This window comes from Taudactylus pleione, unplaced genomic scaffold (genome assembly GCF_031769625.1).
Source record: "Taudactylus pleione unplaced genomic scaffold, aTauple2 ptg000967l, whole genome shotgun sequence".
NCBI lineage: Eukaryota > Metazoa > Chordata > Amphibia > Anura > Myobatrachidae > Taudactylus > Taudactylus pleione.
In genome coordinates this window covers 6,447,501-6,473,765 of record NW_028285368.1, presented here as the reverse complement: position 1 = coordinate 6,473,765, position 26,265 = coordinate 6,447,501, and the positions used below count along the sequence as shown (strand labels likewise).

The following is a 26,265-nucleotide window of genomic DNA, read 5'->3' as shown; positions in this document are numbered from 1 at the left end:
TAATAGAAAAGAATGTTATGTAAGTATAAAATTTCCTACAGCATCTGGTATTCCAAGGTGGTCTCCCATCCAAGTACTAACCAGGCCCAACACTGCATAGCTTCCAAGATCAGATGAGATTGGGCATGTCCAGAGTGGTTTGGCTGTAGGTGCTCAAAAATATTAACTTTAGACCTCTTTTACTTCTTAACTCAAGTAAATTCATTGACAAGTTGAAAAAATTAAATGTAAAATGTAATAGAAATGAATGTTTTGGCTGTATAAAATTACCTACAGCACCTGGTATTCCCAGGTGGTCTCCCATCCACGTACTAACCAGGCCCAACACTGCATAGCTTCCAAGATCAGACGAGATTGGGCATGTCCAGTATGGTTTGGATGTAGGTGCTCAAAAAATTTAACTTTAGACCTCTATTACTTCTTAACTCAATTAAATTCATTGATAAGTTGAAAAAATTAAATGTAAAATGTAATAGAAAAGAATTTTATGGCAGTATAAAATTACCTACAGCACCCGGTATTCCCAGGTGGTCTCCCATCCACGTAATAACCATGCCCAACACTGCACAGCTTCCAAGATCAGACGACATTGGCCATGTCTAGTGTGGTTTGGCTGTAGGTGTTCAAAAACATTATCTTTAGACCTCTTTTACTTCTTAACTCAAGTAAATTCATTGATAAGTTGAAAAAATTAAATGTAAAATGTAATAGAAAAGAATGTTATGGCAGTATAAAATTACCTACAGCACCTGGTATTCCCAGGTGGTTTCCCATCCAAGTACTAACCATGCCCAACACTGCATAGCTTCCAAGATCAGACGACATTGGCCATGTCCAGTGTGGTTTGGCTGTACGTGCTCAAAAATATTAACTTTAGACCTCTTTTACTTCTTAACTCAAGTAAATTCATTGATAAGTTGAAAAAATTAAATGTAAAATGTAATAGAAAAGAATGTTATGGCAGTATAAAATTACCTACAGCACCTGGTATTCCCAGGTGGACTCACATCCAAGTTTTATCCAGGCCCAAGACAGCATAGCTTCCAAGATCAGACGAGATTGGGCATGTCCAGTGTGGTTTGGTTGTAGGTGCTCAAAAACATTAACTTTAGACCTCTATTACTTCTTAACTCAAGTAAATTCATTGATAAGTTGAAAAAATTAAATGTAAAATGTAATAGAAAAGAATGTTATGGCAGTATAAAATTACCTACAGCACCTGGTATTCCCAGCTGGTCTCCCATCCACGTAATAACCATGCCCAACACTGCACAGCTTCCAAGATCAGACGACATTGGCCATGTCCAGTGTGGTTTGGCTGTAGGTGCTCAAAAACATTAACTTTAGACCTCTATTACTTCTTAACTCAAGTATATTCATTGATAAGTTGAAAAAATTAAATGTAAAATGTAATAGAAAAGAATGTTATGTCAGTATAAAATTACCTACAGCATCAGGTATTCCCAGGTGGTCTCCCATCCAAGTACTAACCAGGCCCAACACTGCATAGCTTCCAAGATCAGACGAGATTGGGCATGTCCAGGGTGGTTTGTCTGTAGGTGCTCAAAAACATTAACTTTAGCCCTCTTTTACTTCTTAACTCAAGTAAATTCATTGATAAGTTGAAAAAATGAAATGTAAAATTTAATAGAAAAGAATGTTATGGCAGTATAAAATTACCTACAGCACCTGGTATTCCCAGGTGGTCTCCCATTCAAGTACTAACGAGGCCCAACACTGCATAGCTTCCAAGATCAGACGAGATTGGGCATGTCCAGTGTGGTTTTGCTCTAGGTGCTCAAAAACATTAACTTTAGACCTCTTTTACTTCTTAACTCAAGTAAATTTATTGATAAGTTGAAAAAATTAAATGTAAAATGTAATACAAAAGAATGTTATGTAAGTATAAAATTTCCTACAGCATCTGGTATTCCCAGGTGGTCTCCCATCCAAGTACTAACCAGGCCCAACACTGCATAGCTTCCAAGATCAGATGAGATTGGGCATGTCCAGAGTGGTTTGGCTGTAGGTGCTCAATAATATTAACTTTAGACCTCTTTTATTTCTTAACTCAAGTAAATTCCTTGACAAGTTGAAAAAATTAAATGTAAAATGTAATAGAAATGAATGATTTGGCTGTATAAAATTACCTACATCACCTGGTATTCCCAGGTGGTCTCCCATCCACGTACTAACCAGGCCCAACACTGCATAGCTTCCAAGATCAGACGAGATTGGGCATGTCCAGTATGGTTTGGCTGTAGGTGCTCAAAAAATTTAACTTTAGACCTCTATTACTTCTTAACTCAAGTAAATTCATTGATAAGTTGAAAAAATTAAATGTAAAATGTAATAGAAAAGAATGTTATGGCAGTAAAAAATTACCTACAGCACCTGGTATTCCCAGGTGGTCTCCCATCCACGTAATAACCATGCCCAACACTGCACAGCTTCCAAGATCAGACGACACTGGCCATGTCCAGTGTGGTTTGGCTGTACGTGCTCAAAAATATTAACTTTAGACCTCTTTTACTTCTTAACTCAAGTAAATTCATTGATAAGTTGAAAAAATGTAATGTAAAATGTAATAGAAAAGAATGTTATGGCTGCATAAAATTACCTACAGCACCTGGTATTCCCAGGTGGACTCTCATCCAAGTTTTAACCAGGCCCAAGACTGCATAGCTTCCAAGATCAGACGAGATTGGGCATGTCCAGTGTGGTTTGGTTGTAGGTGCTCAAAAACATTAACTTTAGACCTCTATTACTTCTTAACTCAAGTAAATTCATTGATAAGTTGAAAAAATTAAATGTAAAATGTAATAGAAAAGAATGTTATGGCAGTATAAAATTACCTACAGCACCTGGTATTCCCAGCTGGTCTCCCATCCACGTAATAACCATGCCCAACACTGCACAGCTTCCAAGATCAGACGACATTGGCTATGTCCAGTGTGGTTTGGCTGTAGGTGCTCAAAAACATTAACTTTAGACCTCTTTTACTTCTTAACTCAAGTATATTCATTGATAAGTTGAAAAAATTAAATGTAAAATGTAATAGAAAAGAATGTTATGTCAGTATAAAATTACCTACAGCATCAGGTATTCCCAGGTGGTCTCCCATCCAAGTAATAACCAGGCCCAACACTGCATAGCTTCCAAGATCAGATGAGATCAGGCATGTCCAGGGTGGTTTGGCTGTAGGTGCTCAAAAACATTAACTTTAGCCCTCTTTTACTTCTTAACTCAAGTAAATTCATTGATAAGTTGAAAAAATTAAATGTAAAATTTAATAGAAAAGAATGTTATGGCAGTATAAAATTACCTACAGCACCTGTTATTCCCAGGTGGTCTCCCATTCAAGTACTAACCAGGCCCAACACTGCATAGCTTCCAAGATCAGACGAGATTGGGCATGTCCAGTGTGGTTTTGCTCTAGGTGCTCAAAAACATTAACTTTAGACCTCTTTTACTTCTTAACTCAAGTAAATTCATTGATAAGTTGAAAAAATTAAATGTAAAATGTAATAGAAAAGAATGTTTTGGCTGTATAGAATTACCTACGGCACCTGGTATTCCCAGGTGGTCTCCCATCCAAATACTAACCAGGCCCAACACTGCATAGCTTCCAAGATCAGACGAGATTGGGCATGTCCAGTGTGGTTTGGCTGTAGGTGCTGAAGAAACGTAACTTTAGACGTCTATTACTTCTTAACTCAAGTAAATTCATTGATAAGTTGAAAAAATGAAATGTAAAATGTAATAGAAAAGAATGTTATGGCAGTATAAAATTACCTACAGCACCTGGTATTCCCAGGTGGTCTCCCATCCAAGTACTAACCAGGCCCAACACTGCATAGCTTCCAAGATCAGATGAGATTGGGCATGTCCAGAGTGGTTTGGCTGTAGGTGCTCAAAAATATTAACTTTAGACCTCTTTTACTTCTTAACTCAAGTAAATTCATTGACAAGTTGAAAAAATTAAATGTAAAATGTAATAGAAATGAATGATTTGGCTGTATAAAATTACCTACAGCACCTGGTATTCCCAGGTGGTCTCCCATCCACGTACTAACCAGGCCCAACACTGCATAGCTTCCAAGATCAGACGAGATTGGGCATGTCCAGTATGGTTTGGCTGAAGGTGCTCAAAAAATTTAACTATAGACCTCTATTACTTCTTAACTCAAGTAAATTCATTGATAAGTTGAAAAAATTAAATGTAAAATGTAATAGAAAAGAATGTTATGGCAGTAAAAAATTACCTACAGCACCTGGTATTCCCAGGTGGTCTCCCATCCACGTAATAACCATGCCCAACACTGCACAGCTTCCAAGATCAGACGACACTGGCCATGTCCAGTGTGGTTTGGCTGTACGTGCTCAAAAATATTAACTTTAGACCTCTTTTACTTCTTAACTCAAGTAAATTCATTGATAAGTTGAAAAAATGTAATGTAAAATGTAATAGAAAAGAATGTTATGGCTGCATAAAATTACCTACAGCACCTGGTATTCCCAGGTGGACTCTCATCCAAGTTTTAACCAGGCCCAAGACTGCATAGCTTCCAAGATCAGACGAGATTGGGCATGTCCAGTGTGGTTTGGTTGTAGGTGCTCAAAAACATTAACTTTAGACCTCTATTACTTCTTAACTCAAGTAAATTCATTGATAAGTTGAAAAAATTAAATGTAAAAGGTAATAGAAAAGAATGTTATGGCAGTATAAAATTACCTACAGCACCTGGTATTCCCAGCTGGTCTCCCATCCACGTAATAACCATGCCCAACACTGCACAGCTTCCAAGATCAGACGACATTGGCTATGTCCAGTGTGGTTTGGCTGTAGGTGCTCAAAAACATTAACTTTAGACCTCTTTTACTTCTTAACTCAAGTATATTCATTGATAAGTTGAAAAAATTAAATGTAAAATGTAATAGAAAAGAATGTTATGTCAGTATAAAATTACCTACAGCATCAGGTATTCCCAGGTGGTCTCCCATCCAAGTAATAACCAGGCCCAACACTGCATAGCTTCCAAGATCAGATGAGATCGGGCATGTCCAGGGTGGTTTGGCTGTAGGTGCTCAAAAACATTAACTTTAGCCCTCTTTTACTTCTTAACTCAAGTAAATTCATTGATAAGTTGAAAAAATTAAATGTAAAATTTAATAGAAAAGAATGTTATGGCAGTATAAAATTACCTACAGCACCTGTTATTCCCAGGTGGTCTCCCATTCAAGTACTAACCAGGCCCAACACTGCATAGCTTCCAAGATCAGACGAGATTGGGCATGTCCAGTGTGGTTTTGCTCTAGGTGCTCAAAAACATTAACTTTAGACCTCTTTTACTTCTTAACTCAAGTAAATTCATTGATAAGTTGAAAAAATTAAATGTAAAATGTAATAGAAAAGAATGTTTTGGCTGTATAGAATTACCTATGGCACCTGGTATTCCCAGGTGGTCTCCCATCCAAATACTAACCAGGCCCAACACTGCATAGCTTCCAAGATCAGACGAGATTGGGCATGTCCAGTGTGGTTTGGCTGTAGGTGATGAAGAAACGTAACTTTAGACGTCTATTACTTCTTAACTCAAGTAAATTCATTGATAAGTTGAAAAAATGAAATGTAAAATGTAATAGAAAAGAATGTTATGGCAGTATAAAATTACCTACAGCACCTGGTATTCCCAGGTGGTCTCCCATCCAAGTACTAACCAGGCCCAACACTGCATAGCTTCCAAGATCAGATGAGATTGGGCATGTCCAGAGTGGTTTGGCTGTAGGTGCTCAAAAATATTAACTTTAGACCTCTTTTACTTCTTAACTCAAGTAAATTCATTGACAAGTTGAAAAAATTAAATGTAAAATGTAATAGAAATGAATGATTTGGCTGTATAAAATTACCTACAGCACCTGGTATTCCCAGGTGGTCTCCCATCCACGTACTAACCAGGCCCAACACTGCATAGCTTCCAAGATCAGACGAGATTGGGCATGTCCAGTATGGTTTGGCTGTAGGTGCTCAAAAAACTTAACTTTAGACCTCTATTACTTCTTAACTCAAGTAAATTCATTGATAAGTTGAAAAAATTAAATGTAAAATGTAATAGAAAAGAATGTTATGGCAGTATAAAATTACCTACAGCACCTGGTATTCCCAGGTGGTCTCCCATCCACGTAATAACCATGCCCAACACTGCACAGCTTCCAAGATCAGACGACATTGGCCATGTCTAGTGTGGTTTGGCTGTAGGTGCTCAAAAACATTATCTTTAGACCTCTTTTACTTCTTAACTCAAGTAAATTCATTGACAAGTTGAAAGAATTAAATGTAAAATGTAATAGAAATGAATGTTTTGGCTGTATAAAATTACCTACATCACCTGGTATTCCCAGGTGGTCTCCCATCCACGTACTAACCAGGCCCAACACTGCATAGCTTCCAAGATCAGACGAGATTGGGCATGTCCAGTATGGTTTGGCTGTAGGTGCTCAAAAAATTTAACTTTAGACCTCTATTACTTCTTAACTCAAGTAAATTCATTGATAAGTTGAAAAAATTAAATGTAAAATGTAATAGAAAAGAATGTTATGGCAGTAAAAAATTACCTACAGCACCTGGTATTCCCAGGTGGTCTCCCATCCACGTAATAACCATGCCCAACACTGCACAGCTTCCAAGATCAGACGACACTGGCCATGTCCAGTGTGGTTTGGCTGTACGTGCTCAAAAATATTAACTTTAGACCTCTTTTACTTCTTAACTCAAGTAAATTCATTGATAAGTTGAAAAAATGTAATGTAAAATGTAATAGAAAAGAATGTTATGGCTGCATAAAATTACCTACAGCACCTGGTATTCCCAGGTGGACTCTCATCCAAGTTTTAACCAGGCCCAAGACTGCATAGCTTCCAAGATCAGACGAGATTGGGCATGTCCAGTGTGGTTTGGTTGTAGGTGCTCAAAAACATTTACTTTAGACCTCTATTGCTTCTTAACTCAAGTAAATTCATTGATAAGTTGAAAAAATTAAATGTAAAATGTAATAGAAAAGAATGTTATGGCAGTATAAAATTACCTACAGCACCTGGTATTCCCAGCTGGTCTCCCATCCACGTAATAACCATGCCCAACACTGCACAGCTTCCAAGATCAGACGACATTGGCTATGTCCAGTGTGGTTTGGCTGTAGGTGCTCAAAAACATTAACTTTAGACCTCTTTTACTTCTTAACTCAAGTATATTCATTGATAAGTTGAAAAAATTAAATGTAAAATGTAATAGAAAAGAATGTTATGTCAGTATAAAATTACCTACAGCATCAGGTATTCCCAGGTGGTCTCCCATCCAAGTAATAACCAGGCCCAACACTGCATAGCTTCCAAGATCAGATGAGATTGGGCATGTCCAGGGTGGTTTGGCTGTAGGTGCTCAAAAACATTAACTTTAGCCCTCTTTTAATTCTTAACTCAAGTAAATTCATTGATAAGTTGAAACAATTAAATGTAAAATTTAATAGAAAAGAATGTTATGGCAGTATAAAATTACCTACAGCACCTGTTATTCCCAGGTGGTCTCCCATTCAAGTACTAACCAGGCCCAACACTGCATAGCTTCCAAGATCAGACGAGATTGGGCATGTCCAGTGTGGTTTTGCTCTAGGTGCTCAAAAACATTAACTTTAGACCTCTTTTACTTCTTAACTCAAGTAAATTCATTGATAAGTTGAAAAAATTAAATGTAAAAGAAAAGAATGTTTTGGCTGTATAGAATTACCTACGGCACCTGGTATTCCCAGGTGGTCTCCCATCCAAATACTAACCAGGCCCAACACTGCATAGCTTCCAAGATCAGACGAGATTGGGCATGTCCAGTGTGGTTTGGCTGTAGGTGCTGAAGAAACGTAACTTTAGACGTCTATTACTTCTTAACTCAAGTAAATTCATTGATAAGTTGAAAAAATGAAATGTAAAATGTAATAGAAAAGAATGTTATGGCAGTATAAAATTACCTACAGCACCTGGTATTCCCAGGTGGTCTCCCATCCAAGTACTAACCAGGCCCAACACTGCAAAGCTTCCAAGATCAGACGAGATTGGGCATGTCCAGTGTGGTTTGACTGTAGGTGCTCAAAAACATTAACTTTAGACCTCTTTTACTTCTTAACTCAAGTAAATTCATTGATAAGTTGAAAAAATTAAATGTAAAATTTAATAGAAAAGAATGTTATGGCAGTATAAAATTACCTACAGCACCTGGTATTCCCAGGTGGTCTCCCATCCAAATACTAACCAGGCCCAACACTGCATAGCTTCCAAGATCAGAAGAGATTGGGCATGTCCAGTGTGGTTTGACTGTAGGTGCTCAAAAACATTCACTTTAGACCTCTTTTACTTCTTAACTCAAGTAAATTCATTGATAAGTTGAAAAAATTAAATGTAAAATTTAATAGAAAAGAATGTTATGTAAGTATAAAATTTCCTACAGCATCTGGTATTCCAAGGTGGTCTCCCATCCAAGTACTAACCAGGCCCAACACTGCATAGCTTCCAAGATCAGATGAGATTGGGCATGTCCAGAGTGGTTTGGCTGTAGGTGCTCAAAAATATTAACTTTAGACCTCTTTTACTTCTTAACTCAAGTAAATTCATTGACAAGTTGAAAAAATTAAATGTAAAATGTAATAGAAATGAATGTTTTGGCTGTATAAAATTACCTACAGCACCTGGTATTCCCAGGTGGTCTCCCATCCACGTACTAACCAGGCCCAACACTGCATAGCTTCCAAGATCAGACGAGACTGGGCATGTCCAGTATGGTTTGGATGTAGGTGCTCAAAAAATTTAACTTTAGACCTCTATTACTTCTTAACTCAATTAAATTCATTGATAAGTTGAAAAAATTAAATGTAAAATGTAATAGAAAAGAATTTTATGGCAGTGTAAAATTACCTACAGCACCCGGTATTCCCAGGTGGTCTCCAATGCACGTAATAACCATGCCCAACACTGCACAGCTTCCAAGATAAGACGACATTGGCCATGTCTAGTGTGGTTTGGCTGTAGGTGTTCAAAAACATTATCTTTAGACCTCTTTTACTTCTTAACTCAAGTAAATTCATTGATAAGTTGAAAAAATTAAATGTAAAATGTAATAGAAAAGAATGTTATGGCAGTATAAAATTACCTACAGCACCTGGTATTCCCAGGCGGTTTCCCATCCAAGTACTAACCATGCCCAACACTGCATAGCTTCCAAGATCAGACGACACTGGCCATGTCCAGTGTGGTTTGGCTGTACGTGCTCAAAAATATTAACTTTAGACCTCTTTTACTTCTTAACTCAAGTAAATTCATTGATAAGTTGAAAAAAATAAATGTAAAATGTAATAGAAAAGAATGTTATGGCAGTATAAAATTACCTACAGCACCTGGTATTCCCAGGTGGACTCACATCCAAGTTTTATCCAGGCCCAAGACAGCATAGCTTCCAAGATCAGACGAGATTGGGCATGTCCAGTGTGGTTTGGTTGTAGGTGCTCAAAAACATTAACTTTAGACCTCTATTACTTCTTAACTCAAGTAAATTCATTGATAAGTTGAAAAAATTAAATGTAAAATGTAATAGAAAAGAATGTTATGGCAGTATAAAATTACCTACAGCACCTGGTATTCCCAGCTGGTCTCCCATCCACGTAATAACCATGCCCAACACTGCACAGCTTCCAAGATCAGACGACATTGGCCATGTCCAGTGTTTTTTGGCTGTAGGTGCTCAAAAACATTAACTTTAGACCTCTATTACTTCCTAACTCAAGTATATTCATTGATAAGTTGAAAAAATTAAATGTAAAATGTAATAGAAAAGAATGTTATGTCAGTATAAAATTACCTACAGCATCAGGTATTCCCAGGTGGTCTCCCATCCAAGTACTAACCAGGCCCAACACTGCATAGCTTCCAAGATCAGACGAGATTGGGCATGTCCAGGGTGGTTTGGCTGTAGGTGCTCAAAAACATTAACTTTAGCCCTCTTTTACTTCTTAACTCAAGTAAATTCATTGATAAGTTGAAAAAATTAAATGTAAAATTTAATAGAAAAGAATGTTATGGCAGTATAAAATTACCTACAGCACCTGTTATTCCCAGGTCGTCTCCCATTCAAGTACTAACGAGGCCCAACACTGCATAGCTTCCAAGATCAGACGAGATTGGGCATGTCCAGTGTGGTTTTGCTCTAGGTGCTCAAAAACATTAACTTTAGACCTCTTTTACTTCTTAACTCAAGTAAATTTATTGATAAGTTGAAAAAATTAAATGTAAAATGTAATACAAAAGAATGTTATGTAAGTATAAAATTTGCTACAGCATCTGGTATTCCCAGGTGGTCTCCCATCCAAGTACTAACCAGGCCCAACACTGCATAGCTTCCAAGATCAGATGAGATTGGGCATGTCCAGAGTGGTTTGGCTGTAGGTGCTCAAAAACATTAACTTTAGACCTCTTTTACTTCTTAACTCAAGTAAATTCATTGACAAGTTGAAAAAATTAAATGTAAAATGTAATAGAAATGAATGATTTGGCTGTATAAAATTACCTACAGCACCTGGTATTCCCAGGTGGTCTCCCATCCACGTACTAACCAGGCCCAACACTGCATAGCTTCCAAGATCAGACGAGATTGGGCATGTCCAGTATGGTTTGGCTGTAGGTGCTCAAAAAACTTAACTTTAGACCTCTATTACTTCTTAACTCAAGTAAATTCATTGATAAGTTGAAAAAATTAAATGTAAAATGTAATAGAAAAGAATGTTATGGCAGTATAAAATTACCTACAGCACCTGGTATTCCCAGGTGGTCTCCCATCCACGTAATAACCATGCCCAACACTGCATAGCTTCCAAGATCAGATGAGATTGGGCATGTCCAGAGTGGTTTGGCTGTAGGTGCTCAAAAATATTAACTTTAGACCTCTTTTACTTCTTAACTCAAGTAAATTCATTGACAAGTTGAAAAAATGAAATGTAAAATGTAATAGAAATGAATGTTTTGGCTGTATAAAATTACCTACAGCACCTGGTATTCCCAGGTGGTCTCCCATCCACGTACTAACCAGGCCCAACACTGCATAGCTTCCAAGATCAGATGAGATTGGGCATGTCCAGTATGGTTTGGATGTAGGTGCTCAAAAAATTTAACTTTAGACCTCTATTACTTCTTAACTCAATTAAATTCATTGATAAGTTGAAAAAATTAAATGTAAAATGTAATAGAAAAGAATTTTATGGCAGTATAAAATTACCTACAGCACCCGGTATTCCCAGGTGGTCTCCCATCCACGTAATAACCATGCCCAACACTGCACAGCTTCCAAGATCAGACGACATTGGCCATGTCTAGTGTGGTTTGGCTGTAGGTGTTCAAAAACATTATCTTTAGACCTCTTTTACTTCTTAACTCAAGTAAATTCATTGATAAGTTGAAAAAATTAAATGTAAAATGTAATAGAAAAGAATGTTATGGCAGTATAAAATTACCTACAGCACCTGGTATTCCCAGGTGGTTTCCCATCCAAGTACTAACCATGCCCAACACTGCATAGCTTCCAAGATCAGACGACACTGGCCACGTCCAGTGTGGTTTGGCTGTACGTGCTCAAAAATATTAACTTTAGACCTCTTTTACTTCTTAACTCAAGTAAATTCATTGATAAGTTGAAAAAATTAAATGTAAAATGTAATAGAAAAGAATGTTATGGCAGTATAAAATTACCTACAGCACCTGGTATTCCCAGGTGGACTCACATCCAAGTTTTATCCAGGCCCAAGACAGCATAGCTTCCAAGATCAGACGAGATTGGGCATGTCCAGTGTGGTTTGGTTGTAGGTGCTCAAAAACATTAACTTTAGACCTCTATTACTTCTTAACTCAAGTAAATTCATTGATAAGTTGAAAAAATTAAATGTAAAATGTAATAGAAAAGAATGTTATGGCAGTATAAAATTACCTACAGCACCTGGTATTCCCAGCTGGTCTCCCATCCACGTAATAACCATGCCCAACACTGCACAGCTTCCAAGATCAGACGACATTGGCCATGTCCAGTGTGGTTTGGCTGTAGGTGCTCAAAAACATTAACTTTAGACCTCTATTACTTCTTAACTCAAGTACATTCATTGATAAGTTGAAAAAATTAAATGTAAAATTTAATAGAAAAGAATGTTATGGTCTCCCATCCAAGTACTAACCAGGCCCAACACTGCATAGCTTCCAAGATCAGACGAGATTGGGCATGTCCAGGGTGGTTTGTCTGTATGTGCTCAAAAACATTAACTTTAGCCCTCTTTTACTTCTTAACTCAAGTAAATTCATTGATAAGTTGAAAAAATTAAATGTAAAATTTAATAGAAAAGAATGTTATGGCAGTATAAAATTACCTACAGCACCTGTTATTCCCAGGTGGTCTCCCATTCAAGTACTAACGAGGCCCAACACTGCATAGCTTCCAAGATCAGACGAGATTGGGCATGTCCAGTGTGGTTTTGCTCTAGGTGCTCAAAAACATTAACTTTAGACCTCTTTTACTTCTTAACTCAAGTAAATTCATTGACAAGTTGAAAAAATTAAATGTAAAATGTAATAGAAATGAATGATTTGGCTGTATAAAATTACCTACAGCACCTGGTATTCCCAGGTGGTCTCCCATCCACGTACTAACCAGGCCCAACACTGCATAGCTTCCAAGATCAGATGAGATTGGGCATGTCCAGTATGGTTTGGCTGTAGGTGCTCAAAAAATTTAACTTTAGACCTCTATTACTTCTTAACTCAAGTAAATTCATTGACAAGTTGAAAAAATTAAATGTAAAATGTAATAGAAAAGAATGTTATGGCAGTATAAAATTACCTACAGCACCTGGTATTCCCAGGTGGTCTCCCATCCACGTAATAACCATGCCCAACACTGCACAGCTTCCAAGATCAGACGACATTGGCCATGTCTAGTGTGGTTTGGCTGTAGGTGCTCAAAAACATTATCTTTAGACCTCTTTTACTTCTTAACTCAAGTAAATTCATTGACAAGTTGAAAGAATTAAATGTAAAATGTAATAGAAATGAATGTTTTGGCTGTATAAAATTACATACATCACCTGGTATTCCCAGGTGGTCTCCCATCCACGTACTAACCAGGCCCAACACTGCATAGCTTCCAAGATCAGACGAGATTGGGCATGTCCAGTATGGTTTGGCTGTAGGTGCTCAAAAAATTTAACTTTAGACCTCTATTACTTCTTAACTCAAGTAAATTCATTGATAAGTTGAAAAAATTAAATGTAAAATGTAATAGAAAAGAATGTTATGGCAGTATAAAATTACCTACAGCACCTGGTATTCCCAGCTGGTCTCCCATCCATGTAATAACCATGCCCAACACTGCACAGCTTCCAAGATCAGACGACATTGGCTATGTCCAGTGTGGTTTGGCTGTAGGTGCTCAAAAACATTAACTTTAGACCTCTTTTACTTCTTAACTCAAGTATATTCATTGATAAGTTGAAAAAATTAAATGTAAAATGTAATAGAAAAGAATGTTATGTCAGTATAAAATTACCTACAGCATCAGGTATTCCCAGGTGGTCTCCCATTCAAGTAATAACCAGGCCCAACACTGCATAGCTTCCAAGATCAGATGAGATTGGGCATGTCCAGGGTGGTTTGGCTGTAGGTGCTCAAAAACATTAACTTTAGCCCTCTTTACTTCTTAACTCAAGTAAATTCATTGATAAGTTGAAAAAATTAAATGTCAAATTTAATAGAAAAGAATGTTATGGCAGTATAAAATTACCTACAGCACCTGTTATTCCCAGGTGGTCTCCCATTCAAGTGCTAACCAGGCCCAACACTGCATAGCTTCCAAGATCAGACGAGATTGGGCATGTCCAGTGTGGTTTTGCTCTAGGTGCTCAAAAACATTAACTTTAGACCTCTTTTACTTCTTAACTCAAGTAAATTCATTGATAAGTTGAAAAAATTAAATGTAAAATGTAATAGAAAAGAATGTTTTGGCTGTATAGAATTACCTATGGCACCTGGTATTCCCAGGTGGTCTCCCATCCAAATACTAACCAGGCCCAACACTGCATAGCTTCCAAGATCAGACGAGATTGGGCATGTCCAGTGTGGTTTGGCTGTAGGTGCTGAAGAAACGTAACTTTAGACGTCTATTACTTCTTAACTCCAGTAAATTCATTGATAAGTTGAAAAAATGAAATGTAAAATGTAATAGAAAAGAATGTTATGGCAGTATAAAATTACCTACAGCACCTGGTATTCCCAGGTGGTCTCCCATCCAAGTACTAACCAGGCCCAACACTGCAAAGCTTCCAAGATCAGACGAGATTGGGCATGTCCAGTGTGGTTTGACTGTAGGTGCTCAAAAACATTAACTTTAGACCTCTTTTACTTCTTAACTCAAGTAAATTCATTGATAAGTTGAAAAAATTAAATGTAAAATTTAATAGAAAAGAATGTTATGGCAGTATAAAATTACCTACAGCACCTGTTATTCCCAGGTGGTCTCCCATTCGAGTACTAACCAGGCCCAACACTGCATAGCTTCCAAGATCAGACGAGATTGGGCATGTCCAGTGTGGTTTGGCTCTAGGTGCTCAAAACCATTAACTTTAGACCTCTTTTACTTCTTAACTCAAGTAAATTTATTGATAAGTTGAAAAAATTAAATGTAAAATGTAATACAAAAGAATGTTATGTAAGTATAAAATTTCCTACAGCATCTGGTATTCCCAGGTGGTCTCCCATCCAAGTACTAACCAGGCCCAACACTGCATAGCTTCCAAGATCGGATGAGATTGGGCATGTCCAGAGTGGTTTGGCTGTAGGTGCTCAAAAACATTAACTTTAGACCTCTTTTACTTCTTAACTCAAGTAAATTCATTGACAAGTTGAAAAAATTAAATGTAAAATGTAATAGAAATGAATGTTTTGGCTGTATAAAATTACCTACAGCACCTGGTATTCCCAGGTGGTCTCCCATCCACGTACTAACCAGGCCCAACACTGCATAGCTTCCAAGATCAGACAAGATTGGGCATGTCCAGTATGGTTTGGCTGTAGTTGCTCAAAAAACTTAACTTTAGACCTCTATTACTTCTTAACTCAAGTAAATTCATTGATAAGTTGAAAAAATTAAATGTAAAATGTAATAGAAAAGAATGTTATGGCAGTATAAAATTACCTACAGCACCTGGTATTCCCAGGTGGTCTCCCATCCACGTAATAACCATGCCCAACACTGCACAGCTTCCAAGATCAGATGACATTGGCCATGTCTAGTGTGGTTTGGCTGTAGGTGCTCAAAAACATTATCTTTAGACCTCTATTACTTCTTAACTCAAGTAAATTCATTGACAAGTTGAAAGAATTAAATGTAAAATGTAATAGAAATGAATGTTTTGGCTGTATAAAATTACCTACAGCACCTGGTATTCCCAGGTGGTCTCCCATCCACGTACTAACCAGGCCCAACACTGCATAGCTTCCAAGATCAGACGAGATTGGGCATGTCCAGTATGGTTTGGCTGTAGGTGCTCAAAAAATTTAACTTTAGACCTCTATTACTTCTTAACTCAAGTAAATTAATTGATAAGTTGAAAAAATTAAATGTAAAATGTAATAGAAAAGAATGTTATGGCAGTAAAAAATTACCTACAGCACCTGGTATTCCCAGGTGGTCTCCCATCCACGTAATAACCATGCCCAACACCGCACAGCTTCCAAGATCAGACGACATTGGCCATGTCTAGTGTGGTTTGTCTGTAGGTGCTCAAAAACATTATCTTTAGACCTCTTTTACTTCTTAACTCAAGTAAATTCATTGACAAGTTGAAAGAATTAAATGTAAAATGTAATAGAAATGAATGTTTTGGCTGTATAAAATTACCTACAGCACCTGGTATTCCCAGGTGGTCTCCCATCCACGTACCAACCAGGCCCAACACTGCATAGCTTCCAAGATCAGACGAGATTGGGCATGTCCAGTATGGTTTGGCTGTAAGTGCTCAAAAAATTTAACTTTAGACCTCTATTACTTCTTAACTCAAGTAAATTCATTGATAAGTTGAAAAAATTAAATGTAAAAGGGAATAGAAAAGAATGTTATGGCAGGAAAAAATTACCTACAGCACCTGGTATTCCCAGGTGGTCTCCCATCCACATAATAACCATGCCCAACACTGCACAGCTTCCAAGATCAGACAACACTGGCCATATCCAGTGTGGTTTGGCTGTACGTGCTCAAAAATATTAACTTTAGACCTCTTTTACTTCTTAACTCAAGTAAATTCATTGATAAGTTGAAAAAATGTAATGTAAAATGTAATAGAAAAGAATGTTATGGCTGCATAAAATTACCTACAGCACCTGGTATTCCCAGGTGGACTCACATCCAAGTTTTAACCAGGCCCAAGACTGCATAGCTTCCAAGATCAGACAAGATTGGGCATGTCCAGTGTGGTTTGGTTGTAGGTGCTCAAAAACATTAACTTTAGACCTCTATTACTTCTTAACTCAAGTAAATTCATTGATAAGTTGAAAAAATTAAATGTAAAATGTAATAGAAAAGAATGTTATGGCAGTATAAAATTACCTAGAGCACCTGGTATTCCCAGCTGGTCTCCCATCCACGTAATAACCATGCCCAACACTGCACAGCTTCCAAGATCAGACGACATTGGCTATGTCCAGTGTGGTTTGGCTGTAGGTGCTCAAAAACATTAACTTTAGACCTCTTTTACTTCTTAACTCAAGTATATTCATTGATAAGTTGAAAAAATTAAATGTAAAATGTAATAGAAAAGAATGTTATGTCAGTATAAAATTACCTACAGCATCAGGTATTCCCAGGTGGTCTCCCATCCAAGTACTAACCAGGCCCAACACTGCATAGCTTCCAAGATCAGACGAGATTGGGCATGTCCAGGGTGGTTTGGCTGTAGGTGCTCAAAAACATTAACTTTAGCCCTCTTTTACTTCCTAACTCAAGTAAATTCATTGATAAGTTGAAAAAATTAAATGTAAAATTTAATAGAAAAGAATGTTATGGCAGTATAAAATTACCTACAGCACCTGTTATTCCCAGGTGGTCTCCCATTCAAGTACTAACCAGGCCCAACACTGCATAGCTTCCAAGATCAGACGAGATTGGGCATGTCCAGTGTGGTTTTGCTCTAGGTGCTCAAAAACATTAACTTTAGACCTCTTTTACTTCTTAACTCAAGTAAATTCATTGATAAGTTGAAAAAATTAAATGTAAAATGTAATAGAAAAGAATGTTTTGGCTGTATAGAATTACCTACGGCACCTGGTATTCCCAGGTGGTCTCCCATCCAAATACTAACCAGGCCCAACACTGCATAGCTTCCAAGATCAGACGAGATTGGGCATGTCCAGTGTGGTTTGGCTGTAGGTGCTCAAGAAACGTAACTTTAGACGTCTATTACTTCTTAACTCAAGTAAATTCATTGATAAGTTGAAAAAATGAAATGTAAAATGTAATAGAAAAGAATGTTATGGCAGTATAAAATTACCTACAGCACCTGGTATTCCCAGGTGGTCTCCCATCCAAGTACTAACCAGGCCCAACACTGCAAAGCTTCCAAGATCAGACGAGATTGGGCATGTCCAGTGTGGTTTGACTGTAGGTGCTCAAAAACATTAACTTTAGACCTCTTTTATTTCTTAACTCAAGTAAATTCATTGATAAGTTGAAAAAATTAAATGTAAAATTTAATAGAAAAGAATGTTATGGCAGTATAAAATTACCTACAGCACCTGTTATTCCCAGGTGGTCTCCCATTTGAGTACTAACCAGGCCCAACACTGCATAGCTTCCAAGATCAGACGAGATTGGGCATGTCCAGTGTGGTTTGGCTCTAGGTGCTCAAAACCATTAACTTTAGACCTCTTTTACTTCTTAACTCAAGTAAATTGATTGATAAGTTGAAAAAATTAAATGTAAAATGTAATACAAAAGAATGTTATGTAAGTATAAAATTTCCTACAGCATCTGGTATTCCCAGGTGGACTCCATCCAAGTACTAACCAGGCCCAACACTGCATAGCTTCCAAGATCAGATGAGATTGGGCATGTCCAGAGTGGTTTGGCTGTAGGTGCTCAAAAACATTAACTTTAGACCTCTTTTACTTCTTAACTCAAGTAAATTCATTGACAAGTTGAAAAAATTAAATGTAAAATGTAATAGAAAGGAATGTTTTGGCTGTATAAAATTACCTACGGCACCTGGTATTCCCAGGTGGTCTCCCATCCACGTACTAACCAGGCCCAACACTGCATAGCTTCCAAGATCAGACGAGATTGGGAATGTCCAGTATGGTTTGTCTGTAGGTGCTCAAAAAACTTAACTTTAGACCTCTATTACTTCTTAACTCAAGTAAATTCATTGATAAGTTGAAAAAATTAAATGTAAAATGTAATAGAAAAGAATGTTATGGCAGTATAAAATTACCTACAGCACCTGGTATTCCCAGGTGGTCTCCCATCCACGTAATAACCATGCCCAACGCTGCACAGCTTCCAAGATCAGACGACATTGGCCATGTCTAGTGTGGTTTGGCTGTAGGTGCTCAAAAACATTATATTTAGACCTCTTTTACTTCTTAACTCAAGTAAATTCATTGACAAGTTGAAAGAATTAAATGTAAAATGTAATAGAAAAGAATGTTATGGCTGTATAAAATTACCTACAGCACCTGGTATTCCCAGGTGGTCTCCCATCCACGTACTCACCAGGCCCAACACTGCATAGCTTCCAAGATCAGACGAGATTGGGCATGTCCAGTATGGTTTGACTGTAGGTGCTCAAAAAATGTAACTTTAGACCTCTATTACTTCTTAACTCAAGTAAATTCATTGATAAGTTGAAAAAATGTAATGTAAAATATAATAGAAAAGAATGTTATGGCTGCATAAAATTACCTACAGCATCTGGTATTCCCAGGTGGACTCACAACCAAGTTTTAACCAGGCCCAACACTGCATAGCTTCCAAGATCAGACGAGATTGGGCATGTCCAGGGTGGTTTGGTTGTAGGTGCTCAAAAACATTAACTTTAGACCTCTATTACTTCTTAACTCAAGTAAATTCATTGATAAGTTGAAAAAATTAAATGTAAAATGTAATAGAAAAGAATGTTATGGCAGTATAAAACTACCTACTGCACCTGGTTTTCCCAGGTGGTCTCCCATCCAAGTACTAACCAGGCCCAACACTGCATAGCTACCAAGATCAAATCAGATTGGGCATGTCCAGTGTAGATTGGCTGTAGGTGCTCAAAAGCATTAACTTTAGACCTCTTTTACTTCTTAACTCAAGTAAATTCATTGATAAGTTGAAAAAAATTAATGTAAAATGTAATAGAAAAGAATGTTATGGCAGTATAAAATTACCTACAGCTCCTGGTATTCCCAGCTGGTCTCCCATCCAAGTACTAACCAGGCCCAACACTGCATAGCTTCCAAGATCAGACAAGATTGGGCATGTCCAGTGTGGTTTGACTGTAGATGCTCAAAAATATTAACTTTAGACCTCTTTTACTTCTTAACTCAAGTAAATTCATTGATAAGATGAAAAAATTAAATGTAAAATGTAATAGAAAAGAATGTTATGGCAGTATAAAATTACCTACAGCACGTGGTATTCTCTGGTGGTTTCCCATTCAAATACTAACCAGACCCAACACTGCATAGCTTCCAAGATCAGACGAGATTGGGCATGTCCAGTGTGGTTTGGCTGTAGGTGCTCAAAAACATTAACTTTAGACCTCTTTTACTTCTTAACTCAAGTAAATTCATTGACAAGTTGAAAAAATTAAATGTAAAATGTAATAGAAATGAATGTTTTGGCTGTATAAAATTACCTACAGCACCTGGTATTCCCAGGTGGTCTCCCATCCACGTACTAACCAGGCCCAACACTGCATAGCTTCCAAGATCAGACAAGATTGGGCATGTCCAGTATGGTTTGGCTGTAGTTGCTCAAAAAACTTAACTTTAGACCTCTATTACTTCTTAACTCAAGTAAATTCATTGATAAGTTGAAAAAATTAAATGTAAAATGTAATAGAAAAGAATGTTATGGCAGTATAAAATTACCTACAGCACCTGGTATTCCCAGGTGGTCTCCCATCCACGTAATAACCATGCCCAACACTGCACAGCTTCCAAGATCAGATGACATTGGCCATGTCTAGTGTGGTTTGGCTGTAGGTGCTCAAAAACATTATCTTTAGACCTCTATTACTTCTTAACTCAAGTAAATTCATTGACAAGTTGAAAGAATTAAATGTAAAATGTAATAGAAATGAATGTTTTGGCTGTATAAAATTACCTACAGCACCTGGTATTCCCAGGTGGTCTCCCATCCACGTACTAACCAGGCCCAACACTGCATAGCTTCCAAGATCAGACGAGATTGGGCATGTCCAGTATGGTTTGGCTGTAGGTGCTCAAAAAATTTAACTTTAGACCTCTATTACTTCTTAACTCAAGTAAATTAATTGATAAGTTGAAAAAATTAAATGTAAAATGTAATAGAAAAGAATGTTATGGCAGTAAAAAATTACCTACAGCACCTGGTATTCCCAGGTGGTCTCCCATCCACGTAATAACCATGCCCAACACCGCACAGCTTCCAAGATCAGACGACATTGGCCATGTCTAGTGTGGTTTGTCTGTAGGTGCTCAAAAACATTATCTTTAGACCTCTTTTACTTCTTAACTCAAGTAAATTCATTGACAAGTTGAAAGAATTAAATGTAAAATGTAATAGAAATGAATGTTTTGGCTGTATAAAATTACCTACAGCACCTGGTATTCCCAGGTGGTCTCCCATCCACGTACCAACCAGGCCCAACACTGCATAGCTTCCAAGATCAGACGAGATTGGGCATGTCCAGTATGGTTTGGCTGTAAGTGCTCAAAAAATTTAACTTTAGACCTCTATTACTTCTTAACTCAAGTAAATTCATTGATAAGTTGAAAAAATTAAATGTAAAAGGGAATAGAAAAGAATGTTATGGCAGGAAAAAATTACCTACAGCACCTGGTATTCCCAGGTGGTCTCCCATCCACATAATAACCATGCCCAACACTGCACAGCTTCCAAGATCAGACAACACTGGCCATATCCAGTGTGGTTTGGCTGTACGTGCTCAAAAATATTAACTTTAGACCTCTTTTACTTCTTAACTCAAGTAAATTCATTGATAAGTTGAAAAAATGTAATGTAAAATGTAATAGAAAAGAATGTTATGGCTGCATAAAATTACCTACAGCACCTGGTATTCCCAGGTGGACTCACATCCAAGTTTTAACCAGGCCCAAGACTGCATAGCTTCCAAGATCAGACAAGATTGGGCATGTCCAGTGTGGTTTGGTTGTAGGTGCTCAAAAACATTAACTTTAGACCTCTATTACTTCTTAACTCAAGTAAATTCATTGATAAGTTGAAAAAATTAAATGTAAAATGTAATAGAAAAGAATGTTATGGCAGTATAAAATTACCTAGAGCACCTGGTATTCCCAGCTGGTCTCCCATCCACGTAATAACCATGCCCAACACTGCACAGCTTCCAAGATCAGACGACATTGGCTATGTCCAGTGTGGTTTGGCTGTAGGTGCTCAAAAACATTAACTTTAGACCTCTTTTACTTCTTAACTCAAGTATATTCATTGATAAGTTGAAAAAATTAAATGTAAAATGTAATAGAAAAGAATGTTATGTCAGTATAAAATTACCTACAGCATCAGGTATTCCCAGGTGGTCTCCCATCCAAGTACTAACCAGGCCCAACACTGCATAGCTTCCAAGATCAGACGAGATTGGGCATGTCCAGGGTGGTTTGGCTGTAGGTGCTCAAAAACATTAACTTTAGCCCTCTTTTACTTCCTAACTCAAGTAAATTCATTGATAAGTTGAAAAAATTAAATGTAAAATTTAATAGAAAAGAATGTTATGGCAGTATAAAATTACCTACAGCACCTGTTATTCCCAGGTGGTCTCCCATTCAAGTACTAACCAGGCCCAACACTGCATAGCTTCCAAGATCAGACGAGATTGGGCATGTCCAGTGTGGTTTTGCTCTAGGTGCTCAAAAACATTAACTTTAGACCTCTTTTACTTCTTAACTCAAGTAAATTCATTGATAAGTTGAAAAAATTAAATGTAAAATGTAATAGAAAAGAATGTTTTGGCTGTATAGAATTACCTACGGCACCTGGTATTCCCAGGTGGTCTCCCATCCAAATACTAACCAGGCCCAACACTGCATAGCTTCCAAGATCAGACGAGATTGGGCATGTCCAGTGTGGTTTGGCTGTAGGTGCTCAAGAAACGTAACTTTAGACGTCTATTACTTCTTAACTCAAGTAAATTCATTGATAAGTTGAAAAAATGAAATGTAAAATGTAATAGAAAAGAATGTTATGGCAGTATAAAATTACCTACAGCACCTGGTATTCCCAGGTGGTCTCCCATCCAAGTACTAACCAGGCCCAACACTGCAAAGCTTCCAAGATCAGACGAGATTGGGCATGTCCAGTGTGGTTTGACTGTAGGTGCTCAAAAACATTAACTTTAGACCTCTTTTATTTCTTAACTCAAGTAAATTCATTGATAAGTTGAAAAAATTAAATGTAAAATTTAATAGAAAAGAATGTTATGGCAGTATAAAATTACCTACAGCACCTGTTATTCCCAGGTGGTCTCCCATTTGAGTACTAACCAGGCCCAACACTGCATAGCTTCCAAGATCAGACGAGATTGGGCATGTCCAGTGTGGTTTGGCTCTAGGTGCTCAAAACCATTAACTTTAGACCTCTTTTACTTCTTAACTCAAGTAAATTGATTGATAAGTTGAAAAAATTAAATGTAAAATGTAATACAAAAGAATGTTATGTAAGTATAAAATTTCCTACAGCATCTGGTATTCCCAGGTGGACTCCATCCAAGTACTAACCAGGCCCAACACTGCATAGCTTCCAAGATCAGATGAGATTGGGCATGTCCAGAGTGGTTTGGCTGTAGGTGCTCAAAAACATTAACTTTAGACCTCTTTTACTTCTTAACTCAAGTAAATTCATTGACAAGTTGAAAAAATTAAATGTAAAATGTAATAGAAATGAATGTTTTGGCTGTATAAAATTACCTACGGCACCTGGTATTCCCAGGTGGTCTCCCATCCACGTACTAACCAGGCCCAACACTGCATAGCTTCCAAGATCAGACGAGATTGGGAATGTCCAGTATGGTTTGTCTGTAGGTGCTCAAAAAACTTAACTTTAGACCTCTATTACTTCTTAACTCAAGTAAATTCATTGATAAGTTGAAAAAATTAAATGTAAAATGTAATAGAAAAGAATGTTATGGCAGTATAAAATTACCTACAGCACCTGGTATTCCCAGGTGGTCTCCCATCCACGTAATAACCATGCCCAACGCTGCACAGCTTCCAAGATCAGACGACATTGGCCATGTCTAGTGTGGTTTGGCTGTAGGTGCTCAAAAACATTATATTTAGACCTCTTTTACTTCTTAACTCAAGTAAATTCATTGACAAGTTGAAAGAATTAAATGTAAAATGTAATAGAAAAGAATGTTATGGCTGTATAAAATTACCTACAGCACCTGGTATTCCCAGGTGGTCTCCCATCCACGTACTCACCAGGCCCAACACTGCATAGCTTCCAAGATCAGACGAGATTGGGCATGTCCAGTATGGTTTGACTGTAGGTGCTCAAAAAATGTAACTTTAGACCTCTATTACTTCTTAACTCAAGTAAATTCATTGATAAGTTGAAAAAATGTAATGTAAAATATAATAGAAAAGAATGTTATGGCTGCATAAAATTACCTACAGCATCTGGTATTCCCAGGTGGACTCACAACCAAGTTTTAACCAGGCCCAACACTGCATAGCTTCCAAGATCAGACGAGATTGGGCATGTCCAGGGTGGTTTGGTTGTAGGTGCTCAAAAACATTAACTTTAGACCTCTATTACTTCTTAACTCAAGTAAATTCATTGATAAGTTGAAAAAATTAAATGTAAAATGTAATAGAAAAGAATGTTATGGCAGTATAAAACTACCTACTGCACCTGGTTTTCCCAGGTGGTCTCCCATCCAAGTACTAACCAGGCCCAACACTGCATAGCTACCAAGATCAAATCAGATTGGGCATGTCCAGTGTAGATTGGCTGTAGGTGCTCAAAAGCATTAACTTTAGACCTCTTTTACTTCTTAACTCAAGTAAATTCATTGATAAGTTGAAAAAAATTAATGTAAAATGTAATAGAAAAGAATGTTATGGCAGTATAAAATTACCTACAGCTCCTGGTATTCCCAGCTGGTCTCCCATCCAAGTACTAACCAGGCCCAACACTGCATAGCTTCCAAGATCAGACAAGATTGGGCATGTCCAGTGTGGTTTGACTGTAGATGCTCAAAAATATTAACTTTAGACCTCTTTTACTTCTTAACTCAAGTAAATTCATTGATAAGATGAAAAAATTAAATGTAAAATGTAATAGAAAAGAATGTTATGGCAGTATAAAATTACCTACAGCACGTGGTATTCTCTGGTGGTTTCCCATTCAAATACTAACCAGACCCAACACTGCATAGCTTCCAAGATCAGACGAGATTGGGCATGTCCAGTGTGGTTTGGCTGTAGGTGCTCAAAAACATTAACTTTAGAACTCTTTTATTCTTAACTCAAGTAAATTCATTGATAAGTTGAAAAAATTAAATGTAAAATGTAATAGAAAAGAATGTTATGGCTGTATAAAATTACCTACAGCACCTGATATTCCCAGGTGGTCTCCCATCCAAGTACTAACCAGGCCCAACACTGCATAGTTTCCAAGATCAGACGAGATTAGGCATGTCCAGTGTGGTTTGGCTGTAGGTGCTCAAATACGTTAACTTTAGACCTCTTTTACTTCTTTACTCAAGTAAATTCATTGATAAGTTGAAAAAATTAAATGTAAAATGTAATAGAAAAGAATGTTATGGCAGCATAAAAATACCTACAGCACCTGGTATTCCCAGGTGGTCTCCCAACCAAGTACTAACCAGGCCCAACACTGCATAGCTTCCAAGATCAGATGAGATTGGACATGTCCAGTGTGGTTTGGCTCTAGGTGCTCAAAAGCATTAAATTTAGACGTGTATTACTTCGTAACTCAAGTAAATTCATTGATAAGTTGAAAAAATTAAATGTAAAATGTAATAGAAAAGAATGTTATGGCTGTATAAAATTACCTACAGCACCTGATATTCCCAGGTGGTCTCCCATCCAAGTACTAACCAGGCCCAACACTGCATAGTTTCCAAGATCAGACGAGATTAGGCATGTCCAGTGTGGTTTGGCTGTAGGTGCTCAAATACGTTAACTTTAGACCTCTTTTACTTCTTTACTCAAGTAAATTCATTGATAAGTTGAAAAAATTAAATGTAAAATGTAATAGAAAAGAATGTTATGGCAGCATAAAATTACCTACAGCACCTGGTATTCCCAGGTGGTCTCCCATCCACGTACTAACCAGGCCCAACACTGCATAGCTTCCAAGATCAGACGAGATTGGGCATGTCCAGTATGGTTTGTCTGTAGGTGCTCAAGAAACGTAACTTTAGACCTCTATTACTTCTTAACTCAAGTAAATTCATTGATAAGTTGAAAAAATTAAATGTAAAATGTAATAGAAAAGAATGTTATGGCAGTATAAAATTACCTACAGCACCTGGTATTCCCAGCTGGTCTCCCATCCACATAATAACCATGCCCAACACTGCACAGCTTCCAAGATCAGACAACATTGGCCATGTCCAGTGTGGTTTGGCTGTGGGTGCTCAAAAACTTTAACTTTAGACTTCTTTTACTTCTTAACTCAAGTAAATTCATTGATAAGTTTAAAAAATTAAATGTAAAATTTAATAGAAAAGAATGTTATGGCAGTATAAAATTACCTACAGCACCTGTTATTCCCAGGTGGTCTCCCATTCAAGTACTAACCAGGCCCAACACTGCATAGCTTCCAAGATCAGACGAGATTGGGCATGTCCAGTGTGGTTTGGCTCTAGGTGCTCAAAAACATTAACTTTAGACCTCTTTTACTTCTTAACTCAAGTAAATTCATTGATAAGTTGAAAAAATTAAATGTAA

The 26,265-nt window shown here is 37.3% G+C and overlaps 2 non-coding genes and 72 pseudogenes across 2 annotated transcripts; all 74 read right to left on the bottom strand.

The window, feature by feature from the left end:
• Positions 1–32: 32 nt before the first annotated feature.
• On the bottom strand, positions 33–151 carry LOC148458785 (5S ribosomal RNA; annotated as a pseudogene).
• Positions 152–267: 116 nt separating this feature from the next.
• LOC148458784 (5S ribosomal RNA) lies at positions 268–386 on the bottom strand (annotated as a pseudogene).
• Positions 387–737: 351 nt separating this feature from the next.
• Positions 738–856, bottom strand: LOC148458783 (5S ribosomal RNA; annotated as a pseudogene).
• Positions 857–1,442: 586 nt separating this feature from the next.
• LOC148458782 (5S ribosomal RNA) lies at positions 1,443–1,561 on the bottom strand (annotated as a pseudogene).
• A 116-nt stretch (positions 1,562–1,677) lies between these two features.
• LOC148458781 (5S ribosomal RNA) lies at positions 1,678–1,796 on the bottom strand (annotated as a pseudogene).
• A 116-nt stretch (positions 1,797–1,912) lies between these two features.
• On the bottom strand, positions 1,913–2,031 carry LOC148458780 (5S ribosomal RNA; annotated as a pseudogene).
• A 116-nt stretch (positions 2,032–2,147) lies between these two features.
• Positions 2,148–2,266, bottom strand: LOC148458779 (5S ribosomal RNA; annotated as a pseudogene).
• An 821-nt stretch (positions 2,267–3,087) lies between these two features.
• Positions 3,088–3,206, bottom strand: LOC148458778 (5S ribosomal RNA; annotated as a pseudogene).
• A 116-nt stretch (positions 3,207–3,322) lies between these two features.
• On the bottom strand, positions 3,323–3,441 carry LOC148458777 (5S ribosomal RNA; annotated as a pseudogene).
• A 116-nt stretch (positions 3,442–3,557) lies between these two features.
• LOC148458776 (5S ribosomal RNA) lies at positions 3,558–3,676 on the bottom strand (annotated as a pseudogene).
• Positions 3,677–3,792: 116 nt separating this feature from the next.
• Positions 3,793–3,911, bottom strand: LOC148458775 (5S ribosomal RNA). Its single transcript, XR_015873826.1, has one exon. It is a non-coding gene; the product is annotated as a 5S ribosomal RNA (ribosomal RNA).
• A 116-nt stretch (positions 3,912–4,027) lies between these two features.
• Positions 4,028–4,146, bottom strand: LOC148458774 (5S ribosomal RNA; annotated as a pseudogene).
• An 821-nt stretch (positions 4,147–4,967) lies between these two features.
• LOC148458773 (5S ribosomal RNA) lies at positions 4,968–5,086 on the bottom strand (annotated as a pseudogene).
• A 116-nt stretch (positions 5,087–5,202) lies between these two features.
• On the bottom strand, positions 5,203–5,321 carry LOC148458772 (5S ribosomal RNA; annotated as a pseudogene).
• A 116-nt stretch (positions 5,322–5,437) lies between these two features.
• LOC148458771 (5S ribosomal RNA) lies at positions 5,438–5,556 on the bottom strand (annotated as a pseudogene).
• A 116-nt stretch (positions 5,557–5,672) lies between these two features.
• On the bottom strand, positions 5,673–5,791 carry LOC148458770 (5S ribosomal RNA). Its single transcript, XR_015873825.1, has one exon. It is a non-coding gene; the product is annotated as a 5S ribosomal RNA (ribosomal RNA).
• A 116-nt stretch (positions 5,792–5,907) lies between these two features.
• LOC148458769 (5S ribosomal RNA) lies at positions 5,908–6,026 on the bottom strand (annotated as a pseudogene).
• A 351-nt stretch (positions 6,027–6,377) lies between these two features.
• LOC148458768 (5S ribosomal RNA) lies at positions 6,378–6,496 on the bottom strand (annotated as a pseudogene).
• An 821-nt stretch (positions 6,497–7,317) lies between these two features.
• LOC148458767 (5S ribosomal RNA) lies at positions 7,318–7,436 on the bottom strand (annotated as a pseudogene).
• Positions 7,437–7,552: 116 nt separating this feature from the next.
• LOC148458766 (5S ribosomal RNA) lies at positions 7,553–7,671 on the bottom strand (annotated as a pseudogene).
• A 109-nt stretch (positions 7,672–7,780) lies between these two features.
• Positions 7,781–7,899, bottom strand: LOC148458765 (5S ribosomal RNA; annotated as a pseudogene).
• Positions 7,900–8,015: 116 nt separating this feature from the next.
• LOC148458764 (5S ribosomal RNA) lies at positions 8,016–8,134 on the bottom strand (annotated as a pseudogene).
• A 116-nt stretch (positions 8,135–8,250) lies between these two features.
• LOC148458763 (5S ribosomal RNA) lies at positions 8,251–8,369 on the bottom strand (annotated as a pseudogene).
• A 116-nt stretch (positions 8,370–8,485) lies between these two features.
• LOC148458762 (5S ribosomal RNA) lies at positions 8,486–8,604 on the bottom strand (annotated as a pseudogene).
• A 116-nt stretch (positions 8,605–8,720) lies between these two features.
• On the bottom strand, positions 8,721–8,839 carry LOC148458761 (5S ribosomal RNA; annotated as a pseudogene).
• A 1,056-nt stretch (positions 8,840–9,895) lies between these two features.
• LOC148458760 (5S ribosomal RNA) lies at positions 9,896–10,014 on the bottom strand (annotated as a pseudogene).
• A 116-nt stretch (positions 10,015–10,130) lies between these two features.
• On the bottom strand, positions 10,131–10,249 carry LOC148458759 (5S ribosomal RNA; annotated as a pseudogene).
• A 116-nt stretch (positions 10,250–10,365) lies between these two features.
• On the bottom strand, positions 10,366–10,484 carry LOC148458758 (5S ribosomal RNA; annotated as a pseudogene).
• A 116-nt stretch (positions 10,485–10,600) lies between these two features.
• Positions 10,601–10,719, bottom strand: LOC148458757 (5S ribosomal RNA; annotated as a pseudogene).
• Positions 10,720–10,835: 116 nt separating this feature from the next.
• Positions 10,836–10,954, bottom strand: LOC148458756 (5S ribosomal RNA; annotated as a pseudogene).
• Positions 10,955–11,070: 116 nt separating this feature from the next.
• LOC148458755 (5S ribosomal RNA) lies at positions 11,071–11,189 on the bottom strand (annotated as a pseudogene).
• Positions 11,190–11,540: 351 nt separating this feature from the next.
• LOC148458754 (5S ribosomal RNA) lies at positions 11,541–11,659 on the bottom strand (annotated as a pseudogene).
• A 781-nt stretch (positions 11,660–12,440) lies between these two features.
• On the bottom strand, positions 12,441–12,559 carry LOC148458753 (5S ribosomal RNA; annotated as a pseudogene).
• Positions 12,560–12,675: 116 nt separating this feature from the next.
• LOC148458752 (5S ribosomal RNA) lies at positions 12,676–12,794 on the bottom strand (annotated as a pseudogene).
• Positions 12,795–13,145: 351 nt separating this feature from the next.
• On the bottom strand, positions 13,146–13,264 carry LOC148458751 (5S ribosomal RNA; annotated as a pseudogene).
• A 351-nt stretch (positions 13,265–13,615) lies between these two features.
• On the bottom strand, positions 13,616–13,734 carry LOC148458750 (5S ribosomal RNA; annotated as a pseudogene).
• A 115-nt stretch (positions 13,735–13,849) lies between these two features.
• On the bottom strand, positions 13,850–13,968 carry LOC148458749 (5S ribosomal RNA; annotated as a pseudogene).
• Positions 13,969–14,084: 116 nt separating this feature from the next.
• LOC148458748 (5S ribosomal RNA) lies at positions 14,085–14,203 on the bottom strand (annotated as a pseudogene).
• Positions 14,204–14,319: 116 nt separating this feature from the next.
• On the bottom strand, positions 14,320–14,438 carry LOC148458747 (5S ribosomal RNA; annotated as a pseudogene).
• Positions 14,439–14,554: 116 nt separating this feature from the next.
• On the bottom strand, positions 14,555–14,673 carry LOC148458746 (5S ribosomal RNA; annotated as a pseudogene).
• A 116-nt stretch (positions 14,674–14,789) lies between these two features.
• On the bottom strand, positions 14,790–14,908 carry LOC148458745 (5S ribosomal RNA; annotated as a pseudogene).
• Positions 14,909–15,024: 116 nt separating this feature from the next.
• On the bottom strand, positions 15,025–15,143 carry LOC148458744 (5S ribosomal RNA; annotated as a pseudogene).
• Positions 15,144–15,494: 351 nt separating this feature from the next.
• LOC148458743 (5S ribosomal RNA) lies at positions 15,495–15,613 on the bottom strand (annotated as a pseudogene).
• Positions 15,614–15,964: 351 nt separating this feature from the next.
• LOC148458742 (5S ribosomal RNA) lies at positions 15,965–16,083 on the bottom strand (annotated as a pseudogene).
• An 821-nt stretch (positions 16,084–16,904) lies between these two features.
• On the bottom strand, positions 16,905–17,023 carry LOC148458741 (5S ribosomal RNA; annotated as a pseudogene).
• A 116-nt stretch (positions 17,024–17,139) lies between these two features.
• On the bottom strand, positions 17,140–17,258 carry LOC148458740 (5S ribosomal RNA; annotated as a pseudogene).
• Positions 17,259–17,374: 116 nt separating this feature from the next.
• Positions 17,375–17,493, bottom strand: LOC148458739 (5S ribosomal RNA; annotated as a pseudogene).
• Positions 17,494–17,609: 116 nt separating this feature from the next.
• On the bottom strand, positions 17,610–17,728 carry LOC148458738 (5S ribosomal RNA; annotated as a pseudogene).
• A 116-nt stretch (positions 17,729–17,844) lies between these two features.
• On the bottom strand, positions 17,845–17,963 carry LOC148458737 (5S ribosomal RNA; annotated as a pseudogene).
• A 116-nt stretch (positions 17,964–18,079) lies between these two features.
• LOC148458736 (5S ribosomal RNA) lies at positions 18,080–18,197 on the bottom strand (annotated as a pseudogene).
• A 116-nt stretch (positions 18,198–18,313) lies between these two features.
• LOC148458735 (5S ribosomal RNA) lies at positions 18,314–18,432 on the bottom strand (annotated as a pseudogene).
• Positions 18,433–18,783: 351 nt separating this feature from the next.
• On the bottom strand, positions 18,784–18,902 carry LOC148458734 (5S ribosomal RNA; annotated as a pseudogene).
• A 351-nt stretch (positions 18,903–19,253) lies between these two features.
• Positions 19,254–19,372, bottom strand: LOC148458733 (5S ribosomal RNA; annotated as a pseudogene).
• A 116-nt stretch (positions 19,373–19,488) lies between these two features.
• LOC148458732 (5S ribosomal RNA) lies at positions 19,489–19,607 on the bottom strand (annotated as a pseudogene).
• A 116-nt stretch (positions 19,608–19,723) lies between these two features.
• Positions 19,724–19,842, bottom strand: LOC148458731 (5S ribosomal RNA; annotated as a pseudogene).
• A 116-nt stretch (positions 19,843–19,958) lies between these two features.
• Positions 19,959–20,077, bottom strand: LOC148458730 (5S ribosomal RNA; annotated as a pseudogene).
• A 351-nt stretch (positions 20,078–20,428) lies between these two features.
• On the bottom strand, positions 20,429–20,547 carry LOC148458729 (5S ribosomal RNA; annotated as a pseudogene).
• A 351-nt stretch (positions 20,548–20,898) lies between these two features.
• On the bottom strand, positions 20,899–21,017 carry LOC148458728 (5S ribosomal RNA; annotated as a pseudogene).
• An 821-nt stretch (positions 21,018–21,838) lies between these two features.
• Positions 21,839–21,957, bottom strand: LOC148458727 (5S ribosomal RNA; annotated as a pseudogene).
• Positions 21,958–22,073: 116 nt separating this feature from the next.
• On the bottom strand, positions 22,074–22,192 carry LOC148458726 (5S ribosomal RNA; annotated as a pseudogene).
• A 116-nt stretch (positions 22,193–22,308) lies between these two features.
• LOC148458725 (5S ribosomal RNA) lies at positions 22,309–22,427 on the bottom strand (annotated as a pseudogene).
• Positions 22,428–22,543: 116 nt separating this feature from the next.
• On the bottom strand, positions 22,544–22,662 carry LOC148458724 (5S ribosomal RNA; annotated as a pseudogene).
• Positions 22,663–22,778: 116 nt separating this feature from the next.
• LOC148458723 (5S ribosomal RNA) lies at positions 22,779–22,897 on the bottom strand (annotated as a pseudogene).
• Positions 22,898–23,013: 116 nt separating this feature from the next.
• On the bottom strand, positions 23,014–23,131 carry LOC148458722 (5S ribosomal RNA; annotated as a pseudogene).
• A 116-nt stretch (positions 23,132–23,247) lies between these two features.
• Positions 23,248–23,366, bottom strand: LOC148458721 (5S ribosomal RNA; annotated as a pseudogene).
• Positions 23,367–23,717: 351 nt separating this feature from the next.
• On the bottom strand, positions 23,718–23,836 carry LOC148458720 (5S ribosomal RNA; annotated as a pseudogene).
• A 351-nt stretch (positions 23,837–24,187) lies between these two features.
• Positions 24,188–24,306, bottom strand: LOC148458719 (5S ribosomal RNA; annotated as a pseudogene).
• Positions 24,307–24,422: 116 nt separating this feature from the next.
• On the bottom strand, positions 24,423–24,541 carry LOC148458718 (5S ribosomal RNA; annotated as a pseudogene).
• Positions 24,542–24,657: 116 nt separating this feature from the next.
• LOC148458717 (5S ribosomal RNA) lies at positions 24,658–24,776 on the bottom strand (annotated as a pseudogene).
• Positions 24,777–24,891: 115 nt separating this feature from the next.
• On the bottom strand, positions 24,892–25,010 carry LOC148458716 (5S ribosomal RNA; annotated as a pseudogene).
• A 116-nt stretch (positions 25,011–25,126) lies between these two features.
• LOC148458715 (5S ribosomal RNA) lies at positions 25,127–25,245 on the bottom strand (annotated as a pseudogene).
• Positions 25,246–25,361: 116 nt separating this feature from the next.
• Positions 25,362–25,480, bottom strand: LOC148458714 (5S ribosomal RNA; annotated as a pseudogene).
• Positions 25,481–25,596: 116 nt separating this feature from the next.
• Positions 25,597–25,715, bottom strand: LOC148458713 (5S ribosomal RNA; annotated as a pseudogene).
• Positions 25,716–26,066: 351 nt separating this feature from the next.
• Positions 26,067–26,185, bottom strand: LOC148458712 (5S ribosomal RNA; annotated as a pseudogene).
• Between the last annotated feature and the right edge of the window lie 80 nt (positions 26,186–26,265).